This window comes from Pseudoliparis swirei, chromosome 3, assembly GCF_029220125.1.
Source record: "Pseudoliparis swirei isolate HS2019 ecotype Mariana Trench chromosome 3, NWPU_hadal_v1, whole genome shotgun sequence".
NCBI classification, from domain to species: Eukaryota; Metazoa; Chordata; class Actinopteri; order Perciformes; family Liparidae; genus Pseudoliparis; species Pseudoliparis swirei.
The window spans coordinates 618,425-640,773 of NC_079390.1; positions in this window are offsets into that span (position 1 = coordinate 618,425).

Consider the following 22,349-nt stretch of genomic DNA (forward strand, 5'->3'; position numbering starts at 1 on the left):
TCGCCTGACCTCTGTGGTCATGAAGTCCTTTGAACGCTGGTCCTGTCACACCTCAAGACCATCACCGACCCACTCCTGGACCCCTGCAGTTCGCCTACAGAGCCAACAGGTCTGCAGACGACACAGTCAACATGGCCCTTCACTACATCCTCCAGCATCTGGACTCCCCAGGAACCTACGCCAGGATCCTGTTTGTGGACTTCAGCTCTGCTTTCAACACCATCATCCCGTCCCTGCTGCAGGACAAGCTCTCCCAGCTGCACGTGCCCGACTCCACCTGCAGGTGGATCACAGACTTCCTGACCGACAGGAAGCAGCACGTGAGGCTGGGGAAACACGTCTCAGGCTCCCGGACCACCAGGTTCCCCCCAAGGCTGTGTTCTTTCCCCTCTGCTGTTCTCCCTGTACACCAACAGCTGCACCTCCAGTCACCAGTCCGTCAAGCTCCTGAAGTTCGCAGATGACACCACCCTCATTGGGCTCATCTCTGGTGGGGACGAGACCGCCTACAGGTGGGAGACTGACCACCTGGTGACCTGGTGCAGCCAGAACAACCTGGAGCTCAACGCTCTGAAGACAGTGGAGATGGTTGTGGATTTCAGGAGGAATGCAGCCCCACCCGCCTCTCATCCTGTGTGACTCCCCCGTCGACGCTGTGGAGTCCGTCCGCTTCCTGGGCTCCATCATCACCCAGGACCTCAAGTGGGAGCTGAACATCGGCTCCATCACCAAGAAGGCCCAGCAGAGGATGTTCTTCCTGAGGCAGCTGAGGAAATTCAACCTGCCAGGGAAGATGATGTTACAATTCTACACGGCCATCGTTGAGTCCATCATCTGCTCCTCCATCACCGTCTGGCACCCTGCAGCCACAGCCAAAGACAAGTGCAGGCTGCAGAGCATCATCCGCTCGGCCGAGAGGGTTATCGGCTGCAATCTGCCTTCCCTCCAGGTCCTGTTCACTTCCAGGTCACTGAAGCGGGCCAGAAAGATTGTCGCTGACCCCTCCCACCCTGGACACTCCATGTTCGAGTCACTCCTCGGGAGGAGGCTGCGTCTATCATGACAAAGACCACCCGCCACACCAAAGCTTTTTCCCGTCGGCAGCCGGGCTCATCAATGGAACCCGGACTGACTGACTGTCACCCCCAGGACTACCACCTCTTCTTCCACCTTCCTCTCTCCTCCTTCATCCCGCTTCTTCCTCTTCCTCCTCCTCCCTCTTCCTCCCACCTCCTCCCTCCTCCTTCTTCTTCCCTCCTGGAGGCCTCCTCCACACACGTCACTTTAACATGCACTTTAACTTGAGACCTCCTCCACACACATGCCACTTTATTTGCATGCACTTTAACTTAAACACACGCCACGCGTAACATACACTTTTAACTAAAACACACCACTTGAAGCACACACCCAAACACTTTCACATTATTTGTTGTCTTTCTGTCGTGTTGATTGTTGTTTGTTTGTCATGTCCAAATGTTGCACCTTCCACCAAAAAAAATTCCTCGTTTGTGTAAACATTCCTGGCAAAAAAACTGTTTCTGATTCTGATTCTGATTCTGAAATCTGAAGATCCCCCCCCCCCCCCCCCCTCTGCAACGTGACACAGTAGAAACTTCTCCCGAGCCTTTGAACTGAAGTTTTCGGTCGATCGTTCACGACAAACGGAGCAAAACATTCGCTCTGCATTATTTATTCTCTCAGGTGAGTTTATCTCCAGTCATTTAGTCTCTTAAAGGTTGCTCGTCTTCATGGAGGCCCGAACACGAGGGGAAGAAACCCCCGACACACTCGCATCAGTGAGGACCTTCGCCTCCTGCAGCGGGGGGACGGTACCATGTCTTTAATTATGTGGGTTATCATTGCATCCTCATCCGTTTGACCCCCATCTCTACGTCTATGTCACACTGGCACTACTGTCAGTTTGAATTGAGCTAGACTAAAAATACACTTAAATACAATTATATACACCTAGATATTCATTTAAATACAATTATATACACCTAAATATTCACTTAAATACACTTCAATACAATTAAATACACCTAAATACACTAAATTATTTACTTAAATCCACAAAAACACGTAATTATTCACTTAAATACAAATAAACAGAATTAAATACACCTAAATAGACATAATTATTCGCTTAAATTCACGTTACTCTTCACTTTCAAATTAAATACATGTGTCACTTTAAACTGACTTCCACTGGTTAAAGTTCTGAAAATGTGAATTAAGTCCAAATTGTGATCCTTTCCCATGCTATCCCGTGCTATCCCGTGCTATCCCATGCTATCCCATGCTATCCCATGCTATCCAGCCCTATTCTTCCCTCTCCCTATCATGGTTAAAACGAGATGCTTGAGGAGACGATGGCATCCGCCTTCATAAACTGTGCAATGCAGCCGCACTGCACAGTTTACAATGCGCCTGCATTCGCGGGGCTGACAGTGAGGACGCGCCCTGGAAACTCAGAAGGGTAAAGCGGCTCAGGAATGCATTTGATGCGCTACACGGCTCCTGATCATCCCATCAACTCTGCTCAATGCGGTGTGTGAGAGAGAGAGAGAGAGAGGAATGTTATAAATGGATTTCATTGACATGCAATATGGTATTTTCAGAGAGAATGTGGCCGTTCACTCGTCTTCATTAGATCTGGGGAGAGACGGTGAAGTAAACCTTTATTCATAACCGTCGCAAAGAAAAGGGACGCGAACCAAATCCTTCTGTGACACTCAGGCGTTACGATCCGTCACGCCTCTGAGCCGTCGCCCGCAAAACTAGTAACACGCAGAAAAAAACATCTTTTAAAGGTTTTGTTGTGGAAGGGCGGAGGGAAGCGACGGCCACTGTACGAGCCACTGGACGAGCCGCTGTACGAGAACCTATACGAGCCACAGTACGAGAACCTATACGAGCCACAGTACGAGAACCTATACGAGCCACTATACGAGCCGCTGTATGAGAACCTATACGAGCCACTGGACGAGTACCTATACGAGCCACTATACGAGCCGCTGGACGAGAACCTATACAAGCCACTGGATGAGAACCTATACGAGCCACAGTACGAGAACCTATACGAGCCACTATACGAGCCGCTGTATGAGAACCTATACGAGCCACTGGACGAGAACCTATACGAGCCACAGTACGAGAACCTATACGAGCCACAGTACGAGAACCTATACGAGCCACTATATGAGCCGCTGGACGAGAACCTATACGAGCAACTGCACGAGAACCTATACGAGCCACTATACGAGCCGCTGTATGAGAACCTATACGAGCCACTGGACGAGAACCTATACGAGCCACAGTACGAGAACCTATATGAGCCACTATACGAGCCGCTGGACGAGAACCTATACGAGCAACTGCACGAGAACCTATACGAGCCACAGTACGAGAACCTATACGAGCCACAGTACGAGAACCTATACGAGCCACTATATGAGCCGCTGCACGAGAACCTATACGAGCCACTATATGAGCCGCTGCACGAGAACCTATACGAGCCACAGTACGAGAACCTATACGAGCCACTGTACGAGCCGCTGTACGAGCCGCTGTACGAGCCGCTGTACGAGCCACTGCCAGCCATCTTCATGTTGACGAGATGTTTCATGCTTCTTTACGCACAGCTTGTAAAATAAGAGCCGCGTTGTGTCCTCCGGTGAGGGGGGGGGGACCTCATAACTCCACTTTTATTTTATTATTCTTACTTTTTACATATTCAGTGTTACGACCCCCAGCGATATCAAACCTGTCACTTCCTGTTTGTAACATCTGAAATATCTTAACACCAAATTCTTCTTTTTCTAAATACAGATTTCTTTTTTGCCAGATACAGACAATAACTCGAGGCCAGGACTCTGATGAATATGATGTGTCCTCTGATTGGTTCATTTTGATTGACACGAGCCAATAAGGCTGAACCCCAGGGGCTCAAATGAGACCTTCACCAGAGCTCCGCCTCCCAGTGTCTTACTCATTTATAATTTAAAAACCTATTAAACTCAATTAAACACACACACACACAAAAAACTCAACTACTCACGAGGCGAGAGGAGGAAGAAAGTAAAACACCGGCAGACGGAGGCGATAAAAGAAAAGAATAAAGTAAATAAAAAGCATAAAAAGGGCAAACGATCGTTAACAATGAGGAATGGAGAAAAGTGGAACAGAAGAATACGATCTCATTAATACAGGGAAGGAGTTTTTAAAATGTAATTTAAAGAGATTTTCCAATCTTTAGATTATGATGTGCTTTATAGATTTGGATTTTGTGTGAGATGGTTTCGATATATATAAATATATATATATATATATATAATAATATCTGATTATATTTCTCTATATATATATATATATTTATAAATATATACATGTATTTATACTATTACTTTTTCAACATGTATTCACTCAAATTCTTCAGATAATTTAGGAACATCATTACGTCCAAAGTTACTTTAATGATGATGATCGTGTCACTTTGAGGACTCTTACACTTCGGTGACCAATTCCATAAAAACTTATTTTTAAAGCTATAAAGCTGCTTTCAAACTCTGCCCTCCTGAGTCATGTTTCCCTTCCCATCGAGGGGGAAGAGCATCTTCAGCCATGAAACACCGGGGGATGTTTCCTCTGAGCGGTCCTCGTTTAGACTCCTTGGGCTTTTGTTTTGTTAGTTTTGTCTTTTCCCTCAACAACTCGTGATCTGGAGGAGTTTCAGGGATTTATTCTAAATTAATAATTACAATTTCTTAGTTGCGATGCATAACTATCTCTCTCCAAGGATGAGGAGGCGACATGTGACAGGACGTGTCATCCGTGTCCCTCAGATGCTTCTTTGTCTATTTAGAGTGAAATTTTATTTTGAAGGGTTGAGATTCCAGAATAAAAAACAGATTATGTTTATTCTGAGATAAACTCAGAGGAACTCTGGATTCTGTTAGTGCAGCAAGCATTATTGTTTTGTTTGTTTGTTGACCTCTAAATGCTGCAGAGAGGAGTGTGTGTGTGTGTGTGTAGGATGAAATCAAAATGTCATTGTTCACATTGGTACTCTCCCCTGAGTGTAATGGCCTCAGCATTCAGACAATGCGAGGGATGGGGGAGGAAGAGACAGACAGAGGGAAAGAGGGATAAGGAGGGAGAGAGAGGGAGAATGAGAGAAAGAGGAGGAGGAAGAACGAGGGAAGACTGGACAGAAAGAGGGATAACAAGGGAGAACGTGAGAGAAAGGGGGAGAAAGAGAGAAAACGAGGGAGAGATATATATATTTATATATATGTATAATATATATATACATATATATGTATCATATATATATACATATATGTATAATATATATATATATATATTTATATTTATATATATGTGTAATTTTAAAGATGTCTCAGATAAGGTCTGACCTCTCATCTGACCTCTCATCTGACCTCTCTGTTGTCGGCGAGGGTAAAACATGGACCCAGAAGCAGCACAAGGGAATCAGATTCAGGACCCGCAGTCTGACAACGGGAGGACGCCAAAAGGATCCGACCGGGTCATGCAGACTAAATACACCTGGGAACGAGACACAGGTGCAAACGATGAGGGCGGGGCTAGATAATCACACAGGAGGAACCAATCAGGAACAAGACAGGCAATCACAGGGAAGGAAGAGCAGGAAACAGAGGAAAGGAGAGACAGGGATTTCAAAATAAGAGAGGAAAACTCCAGATCATGACACTCACCTTCAACTCCAAGACGACCTTATGTGCTCTTCAGAGCTGTGGACCAACACAGACCAACACCGTGACACACGGCAGGTTACACTGTCATCCCTCTCACTTCTTAATATTGTTATTGCTTTTTGTCTACACTTTTTCCCATGTAAAGTGCCTTTGAGTATCATTAAATCGATATACAAATAAAATGTGTGTATTATTGTTTACTTCAGTTATTACATGAAGCCCTTCGGGCCTCGATGGCCGTCCTCCATCTCACGGATAGATCCACACGCTCTACCCCGTGTGATTGATTGTTTCTCACTCTCTCTTCCCTCATCCGTTTCTCTCTCTCTCTCGCCCGAGGCCAAACTCCTTCGTTCTCTCATCCTCATTGTATTTTCCGCAGCTCTTTTTCTACGTCTTCCCCTCTTTAGAGACGTCTTGTTCTCGCAGTGGCTCGATGTCGGCCCGATTGTTTGACATGTTCACGTCCACGAGTTGTCCAAAAAAGAGCGCTCCCCTTGCCAGACACTGGATTTATGAGTCCCTGGTGTGTGTGTGTGAGTGTGTGTGTGAGGGTTCACTAACTGTGGCTGTGTTCCTGTGTGTGGGGTTGTGTGTGTGTGTGTGAAGACAAATGCCCAGGGGCGTGGCTTGTGTTATTCAACATTAAGGACACTTTGTATGATTCATGTGCAAAAATATGTGCAAATTCAGCATAATGATGAAGGCAGTGTAAAGGAGGGCGGAGTAACGGGTGCATTGCCATCAATACTCCGAGTGTAATGACCTCCTTAATGCGCTGTGCGGTACATTGGATATCAATATGTGATTTAACGGGAAACAGGAGGCAGTGGAAGAACAAAAGGGTTTCTATCCATCCCCATTATTTATTTAAATGTCTTCATTCTTCTCGTAATGGATGAAAGAAAAATGTGGAAAAATAATTTAAAACAAGCGAGTGAGAGTTCAAAGACAATGGGTTTTTAATTGCTCTGCGGTGGAGTGAGGGATGCTCCGCTTATGGGAGGAACAACACTTCCTGCCGACCAGTCGTCCTCAATGAGGCGTTCCTCCGTCTTCCTCTGGAACGTGAGAGGAGAGCGTCACGAGGTCAGGAGGTCACAAGGTCAGGAGGTCAGGAGGTCAGGAGGTCGCCTGCAATTCAGTACAGTTTGTTTTATATAGCTTAAAATCACAAATTACCTGAATGCTTTACAATCTCTACACATACGACATCCCTGACCTTTGACCTTTGACCTCACATCAGATCAGGAAACACTCCCAAAAATAAAAGCTTTCAGGGGGAAAAAGGTGAAGAAACCTTCAGGAGAGAAACAGAGAAGGATCCCTCTCCAGGATGGACAGGAGAACAGACGTCATGTGACCAGATGAACAATAGATGAACAATATATGTCATGTGACCAGATGAACAATAGAGGTCATGTGACCAGATGAACAATAGATGAACAATAGATGTCATGTGACCAGATGAACAATATATGTCATGTGACCAGATGAACAATAGATGTCATGTGACCAGATGAACAATAGATGTCATGTGACCAGATGAACAATAGATGTCATGTGACCAGATGAACAATAGAGGTCATGTGACCAGATGAACAATAGACGAACATGTCATGTGACCAGATGAACAATAGATGTCATGTGACCAGATGAACAATAGATGTCATGTGACCAGATGAACAATAGATGTCATGTGACCAGATGAACAATAGATGTCATGTGACCAGATGATCAATAGATGAACAATATGTCATGAGACCAGATGAACAATAGATGTCATGTGACCTGATGAACAATAGATGTCATGTGACCAGATGAACAATAGATGTCATGTGACCAGATGAACAATAGATGTCATGTGACCAGATGAACAATAGATGTCATGTGACCAGATGAACAATAGATGTCATGTGACCAGATGAACAATAGATGTCATGTGACCAGATGAACAATAGATGTCATGTGACCAGATGAACAATAGATGTCATGTGACCAGATGAACAATAGATGTCATGTGACCAGATGAACAATAGATGTCATGTGACCAGATGAACAATAGATGTCATGTGACCAGATGAACAATAGATGTCATGTGACCAGATGAACAATAGATGTCATGTGACCAGATGAACAATAGATGTCATGTGACCAGATGAACAATAGATGTCATGTGACCAGATGAACAATAGATGTCATGTGACCAGATGAACAATAGATGTCATGTGACCAGATGAACAATAGATGTCATGTGACCAGATGAACAATAGATGTCATGTGACCAGATGAACAATAGATGTCATGTGACCAGATGAACAATAGATGTCATGTGACCAGATGAACAATAGATGTCATGTGACCAGATGAACAATAGATGTCATGTGACCAGATGAACAATAGATGTCATGTGACCAGATGAACAATAGATGTCATGTGACCAGATGAACAATAGATGTCATGTGACCAGATGAACAATAGATGTCATGTGACCAGATGAACAATAGATGAACAATAGATGTCATGTGACCAGATGAACAATAGATGTCATGTGACCAGATGAACAATAGATGTCATGTGACCAGATGAACAATAGATGTCATGTGACCAGATGAACAATAGATGTCATGTGACCAGATGAACAATAGATGTCATGTGACCAGATGAACAATAGATGTCATGTGACCAGATGAACAATAGATGTCATGTGACCAGATGAACAATAGATGTCATGTGACCAGATGAACAATAGATGTCATGTGACCAGATGAACAATAGATGTCATGTGACCAGATGAACAATAGATGTCATGTGACCAGATGAACAATAGATGTCATGTGACCAGATGAACAATAGATGTCATGTGACCAGATGAACAATAGATGTCATGTGACCAGATGAACAATAGATGTCATGTGACCAGATGAACAATAGATGTCATGTGACCAGATGAACAATAGATGTCATGTGACCAGATGAACAATAGATGTCATGTGACCAGATGAACAATAGATGTCATGTGACCAGATGAACAATAGATGTCATGTGACCAGATGAACAATAGATGTCATGTGACCAGATGAACAATAGATGTCATGTGACCAGATGAACAATAGATGTCATGTGACCAGATGAACAATAGATGTCATGTGACCAGATGAACAATAGATGTCATGTGACCAGATGAACAATAGATGTCATGTGACCAGATGAACAATAGATGTCATGTGACCAGATGAACAATAGATGTCATGTGACCAGATGAACAATAGATGTCATGTGACCAGATGAACAATAGATGTCATGTGACCAGATGAACAATAGATGTCATGTGACCAGATGAACAATAGATGTCATGTGACCAGATGAACAATAGATGTCATGTGACCAGATGAACAATAGATGTCATGTGACCAGATGAACAATAGATGTCATGTGACCAGATGAACAATAGATGTCATGTGACCAGATGAACAATAGATGTCATGTGACCAGATGAACAATAGATGTCATGTGACCAGATGAACAATAGATGTCATGTGACCAGATGAACAATAGATGTCATGTGACCAGATGAACAATAGATGTCATGTGACCAGATGAACAATAGATGTCATGTGACCAGATGAACAATAGATGTCATGTGACCAGATGAACAATAGATGTCATGTGACCAGATGAACAATAGATGTCATGTGACCAGATGAACAATAGATGTCATGTGACCAGATGAACAATATATGTCATGTGACCAGGTGAACAATAGATGTCATGTGACCAGATGAACAATAGATGTCATGTGACCAGATGAACAATAGATGTCATGTGACCAGATGAACAATAGATGTCATGTGACCAGATGAACAATAGATGTCATGTGACCAGATGAACAATAGATGTCATGTGACCAGATGAACAATAGATGTCATGTGACCAGATGAACAATAGATGTCATGTGACCAGGTGAACAATAGATGTCATGTGACCAGATGAACAATAGATGTCATGTGACCAGATGAACAATAGATGTCATGTGACCAGATGAACAATAGATGTCATGTGACCAGATGAACAATAGATGTCATGTGACCAGATGAACAATAGATGTCATGTGACCAGATGAACAATAGATGTCATGTGACCAGATGAACAATAGATGTCATGTGACCAGATGAACAATAGATGTCATGTGACCAGATGAACAATAGATGTCATGTGACCAGATGAACAATAGATGTCATGTGACCAGATGAACAATAGATGTCATGTGACCAGATGAACAATAGATGTCATGTGACCAGATGAACAATAGATGTCATGTGACCAGATGAACAATAGATGTCATGTGACCAGATGAACAATAGATGTCATGTGACCAGATGAACAATAGATGTCATGTGACCAGATGAACAATAGATGTCATGTGACCAGATGAACAATAGATGTCATGTGACCAGGATGACAATAGATGTCATGTGACCAGATGAACAATAGATGTCATGTGACCAGATGAACAATAGATGTCATGTGACCAGATGAACAATAGATGTCATGTGACCAGATGAACAATAGATGTCATGTGACCAGATGAACAATAGATGTCATGTGACCAGATGAACAATAGATGTCATGTGACCAGATGAACAATAGATGTCATGTGACCAGATGAACAATAGATGTCATGTGACCAGATGAACAATAGATGTCATGTGACCAGATGAACAATAGATGTCATGTGACCAGATGAACAATAGATGTCATGTGACCAGATGAACAATAGATGAACAATAGATGTCATGTGACCAGATGAACAATAGATGTCATGTGACCAGATGATCAATAGATGTCATGTGACCAGATGAACAATAGATGTCATGTGACCAGATGAACAATAGATGTCATGTGACCAGATGAACAATAGATGTCATGTGACCAGATGAACAATAGATGTCATGTGACCAGATGAACAATAGATGTCATGTGACCAGATGAACAATAGATGTCATGTGACCAGATGAACAATAGATGCCATGTGACCAGATGAACACTAGATGTCATGTGACCAGGTGAACAATAGATGAACAATAGAGGTCATGTGACCAGATGAACAATAGATGTCATGTGACCAGATGAACAATAGATGTCATGTGACCAGATGAACAATAGATGTCATGTGACCAGATGAACAATAGATGTCATGTGACCAGATGAACAATAGATGTCATGTGACCAGATGAACAATAGATGTCATGTGACCAGATGAACAATAGATGTCATGTGACCAGATGAACAATAGATGCCATGTGACCAGATGAACAATAGATGTCATGTGACCAGATGAACAATAGATGTCATGTGACCAGATGAACAATAGATGTCATGTGACCAGATGAACAATAGATGTCATGTGACCAGATGAACAATATATGTCATGTGACCAGATGAACAATAGATGTCATGTGACCAGATGAACAATAGATGTCATGTGACCAGATGAACAATAGATGTCATGTGACCAGATGAACAATAGATGTCATGTGACCAGATGAACAATAGATGTCATGTGACCAGATGAACAATAGATGTCATGTGACCAGATGAACAATAGATGTCATGTGACCAGATGAACAATAGATGTCATGTGACCAGATGAACAATAGATGTCATGTGACCAGATGAACAATAGATGTCATGTGACCAGATGGACAATAGATGTCATGTGACCAGATGAACAATATATGTCATGTGACCAGATGAACAATAGATGTCATGTGACCAGATGAACAATAGATGTCATGTGACCAGATGAACAATAGATGTCATGTGACCAGATGAACAATAGATGTCATGTGACCAGATGAACAATAGATGTCATGTGACCAGATGAACAATAGATGTCATGTGACCAGATGAACAATAGATGTCATGTGACCAGATGAACAATAGATGTCATGTGACCAGATGAACAATAGATGTCATGTGACCAGATGAACAATAGATGTCATGTGACCAGATGAACAATAGATGTCATGTGACCAGATGAACAATAGATGTCATGTGACCAGATGAACAATAGATGAACAATAGAGGTCATGTGACCAGAGGAAGCATTACACAGTTACATGAACACATTCAATAAGTATGACAGATTGTATGAATATTTTTTTTTAATGAAACAATAAAGAAAAGCTGCGGCGATGAAGACGAGCAGCGACTTCATGGCCTCTTCCTCCTCCTCGACGTCACGCTGCAGGTGAACTCTATAATCGAGGTTTGATCCGCCTGATTATGATTTCATCTCCTCGTGTTCACACTGTGGTGTAATCGCCGCGGCGCCCAATCCATTTGTCCAGACACACAAACTAACGCTTTACAACCGGAGCTTCCGTGAGACGGGACCCTCACACCTGCTGGATGTGTCATGGTCCCGTGAGACGTGACCATCACACCTGCTGGAGGTGTCATGGTTCCGTGAGACGTGACCCTCACACCTGCTGGAGGTGAGGGTCCCGTGAGACGTGACCCTCACACCTGCTGGAGGTGTCAGGGTCCCGTGAGACGTGACCATCACACCTGCTGGAGGTGTCAGGGTCCCGTGAGACGTGACCATCACACCTGCTGGGTGATGGTGAGACGTGACCATCACACCTGCTGGAGGTGTCATGGTTCCGTGAGACGTGACCCTCACACCTGCTGGAGGTGTCAGGGTCCCGTGAGACGTGACCATCACACCTGCTGGAGGTGTGATGGTCCCGTGAGACGTGACCCTCACACCTGCTGGAGGTGTCATGGTCCCGTGAGACGTGACCATCACACCTGCTGGAGGTGGTGTCAGGTCCCGTGAGACGTGACCATCACATTCTGCTGGAGGTGTGATGGTCCCGAGACGTGACCTCACACCTGCTGGGTGTCACGCCTCACGGGACCCTCACACCTGCTGGAGGTGTCATGGTCACGTCTCACGGGACCCTCACACCTGCTGGAGGTGTCATGGTCCCGTGAGACGTGACCATCACACCTGCTGGAGGTGTCATGGTCCCGTGAGACGTGACCATCACACCTGCTGGAGGTGTGAGGGTCCCGTGAGACGTGACCATCACACCTGCTGGAGGTGTGATGGTCCCGTGAGACGTGACCATCACACCTGCTGGAGGTGTCATGGTCCCGTGAGACGTGACCATCACACCTGCTGGAGGTGTGAGGGTCCCGTGAGACGTGACCATCACACCTGCTGGAGGTGTCATGGTCCCGTGAGACGTGACCCTCACACCTGCTGGAGGTGTGAGGGTCCCGTGAGACGTGACCATCACACCTGCTGGAGGTGTGAGGGTCCCGTGAGACGTGACCATCACACCTGCTGGAGGTGTGAGGGTCCCGTGAGACGTGACCATCACACCTGTTGGAGGTGTCAGGGTCCCGTGAGACGTGACCCTCACACCTGCTGGAGGTGTGAGGGTCCCGTGAGACGTGACCATCACACCTGCTGGAGGTGTGGAGTCATTGCAGGGGGACGCACCTCCGAGGAATCCTCCCCCGCTGAATCTGAATAATCTCGTCAACAAGTGATTTTGCATGAGCTCGGGCGTCTCTGCGCTCCCTGAGGAATCCAACAAATCCGAAGAAGCTACGCCGGTTAACGAAGGAGACTTCTCTCCGACGGCCCGGTCTCGTCCGCCCGTCCCCATCGGGCGACATCGTCCGATAAGATGAATTAAATAGGCTAATTGGGGCTGCATTTTGTATTTAAAGGTAACTTGTTTACGCGAGAGCAGAGGGATACATGATCCGATACCCGATGGCTTTGGGGTATTTCTGTTGGAGCGACTCGTGGTGAAGATATGAACCAGCCTCAGAGACTCAAGATGCAGAAGTTCAGTCCAACAACAGGTCACCTTGTTTTACTGAAGAAATACAGATGTAGAAATGGTGTTTTTAAAGACTAGCGTCTCGCTAATGTTTCACGTGAAAGTGAGCAGAGATCCACAACGTGTTCCTGCTCAGTTACGATGGCCATCGAATGAAGCGTCCATATGTGGGTCATGTCTTTATGGACGCCTCTGAAAACAGATGGGCAGGAGGAAGAGGAGGAGGAGGAGGAGGAGGGAGCGTCAGGCTGAGGAAGGCCTGCTGGGCGTCTGCTTACGGGAGAATGAATTGCAGACAGTCGTACAGTATCTTTGATATTTCATTTATATCATGACTAAAATGAAGCATCTACTGTATGTGAGATTCACAAGGAGCAGATATACACGGAGTCCACAAGAGATTAAAATCTCTCCAATTCAGACAGTAGTTCAGTTATTAATTACAATAGTTTTTTTAGAGATTAATTCATGTATCGTTCCACAAAGCATGACAAAAATAATGAGAATGTCTTTTATTTTTCCCAGAGGGCCTCAAACAGCAACTTTTTAGGTTTTCTTAAAAATGAAAAGAACATTAAAAACAGCAAATTGTCACATTTGAGATATTTCAATCGTCAAAGTTTTGGGGATTTTAGATTGAAACAAGACTTAAATAATTTATTGCTGACTGTGCAGTTCCAGACGCGGGCCGGGCCCAGACTGCTACCGCTCAGCCCGTGTTGGTTACGTGGTCAGATAATAATAATAATAATAATAAAAATAATAATTATAATAATTATAATAATAATTATAATAATTATAATAATTATGATTATAATTATAATAATTATAACTTTAATAATTATAATAATAATTATTATTATTATAATACATGTTATCCCGTGTGACAGCTCATATGCACAGAAGAAGTATTCTTTAAAAGTGAAAAGGCTTTTTTTTAAGTGTATTTAAAGTGAAGAGTTACATGTATTTAAGTGTATTTAAAGTGAATAATTAAGTGATGTTCAGGGTAGTGACCAGAAGAGAATTGCCCTGCGGATGACCGAGTCAGAATGTGGTACAGCATGTATAATACAGCAAGTATAATATAATATGTAATATGAAGAAACCATGAACATGGTTGCCGTCTGCTTTCCTTCAGTTTACGTCCCTGAAAGTGAACTCAATGTGTTCATAATAACCCTCTTATTGAACCTGCTTCCCTCCCACTATGAGCGCTGGATGGTTCTATGGTAGAAACTGCAGCTCACGCCCAGGAGGAGAGACGACATCACATCCCGTCTGCTCGACGCCGATCCCCTGGCACACATGACGGCGCTGAGAGAGGCTCTCACCTCCGATATCAGGACTGAAATTATTATTCTCAGAATCTAACGTCAACGTCCCTCATCCCTCCTCACTGGAGGCAGAATAAGACTTAGAAAACTTGGAAAAACTTAGAGGTAATAACGTGTTGCTGCAGACAGTATTGGTATCATAAGATCGACACTCTGACACCCCCAGAGACCCTTTGAGACCCTCTGAGACCCCCCAGAAACCCCATTAGACCCCTCTGAGACCTCCTAGAAACAATCTGACACCCCCATAGACCCTCTGAGACTCCCTGAGACCCCCCATAGACCCTCTGAGACTCCCTGAGACCCCCCATAAACCCTCTAAGACCCCCAGAGACCCTCTGAGACGCCCTGACACCCCTCTGAGACCCCCTGAGACCCCCAGGATTCATCTAAGACCCCCTAAGACCCCTCCGAGACCCCCTGAGACCCTCTGAGACTCCCTGAGACCCCCAGGATTCATCTAAGACCCCCTAAGACCCCTCCGAGACCCCCAGAAACCCTCTGAGACTCCCTGAGACCCCCCATAAACCCTCTGAGACCCCCTGAGACTCCCTGAGACCCTCCAGAAACCCTCTGAGACCCCCAGAGACCCCCTTCACTGAAGAGTGACTAACCACGAGTCTGTGAGATTAAACATGGTGCACACAAAAAAGAAGCAAAATGGGTCAATAACTTTTTCTTTCACTGGGGGCCAATCAGACGTGTGGAAGGCATGTGACACACACACTCACACACACACACACACACACACAGTTGTCGGTAATCCAATCTCAACCTCATGCTAATGCATCACAGTCACCCCCTCCGACTGGGTGGTGCCGTTAGCTGGTCCCCGTCACCGCGGCCGTCGCTCTGAGGGGCGAGGCGCTCTCCATCACCGCACGCGGCTTCACATTCAATCACGTCCGCCTTGCATCACGGGGACCGCTGCGTCGATACAATAACCCGGAGCACTTGTCTGGGGTGCAGAGAGACATTAGTAACATTTAGGTTGTTACAGCACCTTCGTTAGAGGGAGGAGAGAAGGAAAGGAGAGAAGGAAACACGTGGATGGAAAAGGTTCATTTTGTGCTGACATTGCTTTTTTTTCTGGCTATAACTCCGGCTGAGGGAATCCACTTAGTCCATCATGGTACCTGCACATTGTCGTGTTATCTTCTAGCAATCACACTTTGTGAAATGATTAAAGCAAATGTCAATTTAGTGAAGTTAAACTACAGGTGACGTCTCACTTTAGTATATTTATAGCGCTTTTAATGAACGCTGCCCAGAATAGAGCCGCGGGACTCGCCTCACATCGGCCCGTCTCAAGGTGTTCAGTCGGTCGTCATGGTTACCAGGAGAAAAAAGGTGTTTGAGTGTGGACGCGTTGACATCGCAGCGGGAGAGCAGGCGGTGGACGGATCAGCTGTTACCCTAAATTACTATTTAAATCAAGATTGTGTTGAGTCATGTTTTGTTCTAGTTCCCTGGTTGTCACGAATTCCCCACCTTCCTCGCTAAATTCATCCTCCTGTCATTCCAGATCCTGTCATATTCACCCGATTGTCCCTCGTTCCCTTCACCTGGTCCTCACGCCCTCTCACCTGCAGCCCCTCCCCTCGTTAGTCCCTCGTTCCCTTCACCTGGTCCTCACGCCCTTCTCACCTGCAGCCCCTCCCCTCATTAGTCCCTCACTATTTAGATCCCTCACTTCCACTTGTCCTCTGCCAGATTGTCTTGTGTGTCACCGCCAAACTTTCCAGCGAATTCCTAGTCCTAGTTCTGATCTGCCTGTTCTGACCCTGTTTGCCTGTTCACCCGACTTGAGATGTTTGCCTGCCCCTTTTTGGATTTGTTGCCCTGTTTGACGGACCACCCGGTTTTGACCCTGCCTGAAACATTGAGTAAACTGCCTCATCCTGCATTCCTGTGTTTGTCGTGCTTTTGGGTTCCAGTACCTGTAACCTTTACACTGCCTGTTGGGGGGTCAGGGTGATGCTGGTCTGGGTGGTCCCTGGTTCCTCCAGAGACCTTTGAGGTTAATCATGAGTCTAATTCAAGATTAAGTTAACCCTCCTGTTACCTTCAAATTTACTAACATCTTTTACCCTCGGGGTCAATTTGACCCCAGCAATTAATCCAGAATATTATTTGAATTAATATTGTTTCCCAAGTTTAAGTGTGAGGTACTTTATGTTTGTTTGTTGAATACCTAAATATCCCTTTAAATAAATGAAAATGTTGATATTTCTTATGTTTACAAATGTATAAGTTGTGTCCAGGACATTGAAAACATATCATGTTCATTTTATGTTTTCCCAGTTGTTCCCAATAAATTATGAAGTCATGAAATATGAAGCAAAAATAATGATGTCAATCATTTTTTTAGAGACATTAAACATTGAATAGGGTCAAATTGACCCCAAAGGTAACAGGAGGGTGAAGTGAATGTTTGAGAAATTAATGTGAACAACTAATTTAACAACTGTTTTCTTTGTGAATCGCAATTAGATGTGATGTTGTATAAATACGATGAGTATATATGAATAAATGATGAATATGAAGTACTGGATGTTGTGTCTCTGCAACTCTGCATCTTCGCCCATGTGGTTTAAGATCTGAGTTCCTTAATCCTCTCAGATCCACAGGTTAAAGTCTGTGAGCGTCAACTTGAATCCCTCGACTTGATTTCCTGACGGCGCCGGACTCGTGAACAGACTTTTTAATTTTAAGAGCGTGATGCGGTTGTATTGAACACATCTGTCTGCTCCGACAGACATCGTGTCTCCTAAGCGGCCCCCATAAGGAGGGGCCCTAAAGTATGAGCATTATTATCCGTGAGAAAGAGTTCCTACACTTACAGAAACATCTGCTCTCTACCCAACAACACGTGAATCTCCTTTAACGTTTCATCATCACCCATCCATCCACAGGGAGGACGGCCGTGACGACGCCGGGCCGTCGGACGAGAAACACCGCACAACTTTACTGCTTGATGAGCAAAAGAAAAGAAAAAAGAACGCACACACACACACACACACACACACACACACACACACACGGACACACACACGGACACACACACACGGACACACACACACACAGACACACACGGACACACACACACCGTGGACATGAATCTCCTGCAGCGGTAAACCTGAGGTGACCTCAGAGAGGAGGAGGAGTGACACGCCGAGTCAGGAGAATTAGCACCGCCGAAAAAAAGAACATTAGTGTCGACACTTCATTAGGAGCAGAGCAAGAGGAGGGAGGAAGAGGAGGGAGGAAGAAGAGGGGGTAGAGGGAGGAAGAAGAGGGAGGGAGGAAGAGGAGGGAGGAAGAAGAGGGAGGGAGGGAGGAAGAAGAGGGAGGAAGAGGAGAGAGGGAGGAAGAAGAGGGAGGGAGGGAGGAAGAAGAGGGGGGTAGAGGAGGGAGGAAGAGGAGAGAGGAAGAGAAGTTAGGAAAAATAGAGAGGAAGAGGAGAGAGGAAGAGGAGGTGTTCATCCGACTCAGCTGGAGGAAGGAGGCGCTCCACCGACCACGACCTCAAACCCTGGACATGAAAGGACACGTGAAGTCACGTTGCCATGGTGTCTATAAAACAAGATGGCGTCTATAAAACAAGATGGTGGCAATGAAACAAGATGGCGGCTATGAAACAAGATGGCGTCTATAAAACAAGATGGCGTCTATAAAACAAGATGGCGTCTATAAAACAAGATGGTGGCAATGAAACAAGATGGCGGCTATGAAACAAGATGGTGGCTATAAAACAAGATGGCGGCTATAAAACAAGATGAAACAAGATGGCGGCTATAAAACAAGATGGCAGCTATAAAACAAGATGGCGGCTATAAAACAAGATGGCGTCTATAAAACAAGATGGCGGCAATGAAACAGGATGGCGGCTATGAAACAAGATGGCGGCTATGAAACAAGATGGCGGCTATAAAACAAGATGGCGGCTATAAAACAAGATGACGGATATGAAACAAGATGGCGGCTATAAAACAAGATGGCGGCTATGAAACAAGATGGCGGCTATAAAACAAGATGGCGGCTATGAAACAAGATGGTGGCTATGAAACAAGATGGCGTCTATAAAACAAGATGGCGGCTATGAAACAAGATGGCGGCTATAAAACAAGATGGCGGCTATAAAACAAGATGGCGGCTATAAAACAAGATGGCGGCTATAAAACAAGATGACGGATATGAAACAAGATGGCGGCTATGAAACAAGATGGCGTCTATAAAACAAGATGGCGGCTATGAAACAAGATGGAGGCTATGAAACAAGATGGCGGCTATAAAACAAGATGGAGGCTATGAAACAAGATGGCGGCTCCCGCTTAATGACGATATATTTGGCGATCGAGTTTAACCGACGACGATTATATCCATTAAAAATGCTGATGAGGCGTCAGACCTGAAACCTTCAGACCCGGAGGACACGAGTTATAACCCCATGGCCTCTACCCCCCCCCCTCCTCTCTTTACCCCCCCTCCTCTCTTGACCCCTGTCCTCTTTACCCTCCTCTCTTTATCCCCCCTTTACCTCTCCTTTTACCCCCATGTCCTCTCTTTACCCCTCTCCTCTCTTTACCCCTGTCCTCTTACCCCTCTCTTTACCCCTCTCTTTACCTCTCCTCTCCTCTCTTTACCCCCTCCTCTCTTGACCCCCTGTCCTCTCTACCCCCTCTCCTCTTGACCCCCTGTCCTCTCTACCCCCCCTCCTCTCTTTACCCCCATGTCCTCTCTTACCCCCCCCTCCTCTCTTTACCCCTCCTCTCCTCTTTACCCCTCCTCTTGACCCCCTGTCCTCTCTACCCCCTCCTCTCTTGACCCCTGTCCTCTCTACCCCTCTCCTCTTGACCCCCTGTCCTCTCTACCCCTCTCCTCTCTTTACCCCCTCTCCTCCTCCCCCCCCCCCCCCCCGTCCTCTCTACCCGTCCCTGCTTGGCTTCACCCTGCTCGTCTCGACCTCTCGTGTCTCACCTGGTTTTCGTCTTCTCCTTCTTTCGGTGTAATTCGATTCTACAGCTCCTCCCCCACAGCTTCCGAACATCAGTTTAAATGTTTTATATCTGGGAAACGCCGTGACTAAAAGCAACCGATGAACCGTTAGCAACCGATGAACCGTTAGCAACCGATGAACCGTTAGCAACCGCGACGTTACGGACGGCGTTGTTCCACACTGTCGCGCCGCGCCGCTAATGTGCCACAAGTCGTGTGATTGTTGGCTCAAGGGCACAAAGGCGGACGTGTACTTGGCGCTCCTCGGGCCGCAGCACCTTCATCATCACGAGCCGGAGGCGTCGGGGGGGTTACTCTGCCGAGCGGCTGTCACACCAAACGCGGGCGTGCATGAAGTAGATCAGAAAGACATTTGCAGACAGGTTTACATGTAATTGAACCTGACAAGTCGTCATGCACAGAACATTCCTCAGGCCGGATCTCTTCTACATCGGATTTCAACCGCTGGCTGTCGAGGTGGTGCCCAGCGAATAATGTGGGCTACGTAGACAACTGGAAGACTTTCTGGGGAAAACCTGATCTGATGAGGAGAGACGGCATTCATCCCACGTTGGACGGAGCGCGTCTCATTTCTGCGAATATGACCAAGTTGATCACCGGACTTAATCTATGACAACCCAGGGTTCAGATCAGGAACCGGGAGCAGAGTTGTAGTTTAACACCCTTCTCTGCTCTTCCATTCGAGCAGTTACCCACCCTTGACTTTAGAGTAGAGACTGTGTCTGTCCCACGGCCACTTCAATTAAATAAATCAAAAGTAAGCAGAAGAGGAGTCGTACACAATAACCTTATACAAGTTAACACAATTATTTCAGCAGTGCAACAAAATAGGTCTATTAAATGTGGTCTCCTAAATATTCGATCTCTGTCATCTAAAGCTGTGTTACTGAATGATTTAATATCAGATAATCACATTGATTTATGTTGCCTAACTGAAACCTGGCTGAGCCATGAAGAATATGTCTGCCTGAATGAATCGACTCTCCAAGTCATATTAATACTCACATTCCTCGAGGCACCGGTCGAGGAGGTGGAGTAGCAGCCATCTTTGAATCGAGCCTATTAATTAATCCTCAACCAAAATTACACTACACCTCATTTGAAAGCCTTGTTCTTAGTCTTTCACATCCAACCTGGAAAACACTACAGCCAATTCTATTTGTGATTCTGTACCGGCCACCAGGTCCATATTCAGAGTTTATATCTGAATTCTCAGAATTTATATCAAGTTTGGTTCTTAAAACCGATAAAGTTATTATTGTTGGAGATTTTAATATCCATGTGGATGTTGATAATGATTGCCTTAGTGCTGCATTCATCTCCTTGTTGGACTCGATTGGCTTCTGTCAGAGAGTACAGAAACCCACTCACAGCTTTGGCCACACGCTTGATCTTGTTCTTACTTATGGCGTTGACATTGAGCATTTGAGCGCCTTCCCACAGAATCCTCTTCTGTCAGACCACAACCTCATAACTTTGAATTTATACTACCGGAGTGTACCCGTTAGTCAAAAGTTTCTACACTAGATGTCTAACTGATAGTGCTGTAGCTAAATTTAAAGAAGCGATTCCTTCTGTATTTGATTCGATACCACGCCTCAATATAACAGAGGACTCCTGGTCTAACTTTAGTCCGTCCCAGATTGATCATCTTGTTGACAGTGCCATAGGCTCTCTGAGAATGACACTGGACTCGATAGCCCTCTGAAGAAGAAGACAGTGAGGAAGAGGAGGTTTGCTCCTGGTATAACCTCAGACCCGCAAACTGAAGCAACGTCACGAAAGCTTGAACGCATATGGCGCTCAACTAATCTCAAGAATCCCGCTTAGTTTGGCGAGATAGTCTTAAAACATATAAGAAGGCCTCCGTAATGCCAGAGCAGCCTATTACTCTTCAATAATAGAAAAAAATAAAAACAACCCCAGGTTTCTCTTCAGCACTGTAGCCAGGCTGACAGAGAGTCACTGCTCTGTGGAGCCGAGCATTCCTATAAACCTTAGTGGTAATGACTTTATGAACTTCTTTAATGAAAAGATTTTAACTATTAGGACAAGATTAATAATCTCTTGCCCATAACCAGTGCCAATCTGTCCTCAAGTGGAATGGCCTTGGAAACCGCTGTATGCCCTGGTGTATATTTGGAGGATTTTCTCCTATCAACCGTGACCAATTATTTTCAACGGTTTCTACTTGAACACGCCTACCTGTCTCTTGGACCCCATCCCGACGAGGCTGCTTAAAGACGTTTGCCTTTAATTGGCGGCTCTCTATTAGATATTATCAATGTGTCTCTGCTAACAGGCCACGTACCACACTCCTTCAAGGTGGCTGTTATTAAACCTCTCCTGAAGAAGCCCACTCTGGATCCAGAGGTATTGGCTAACTA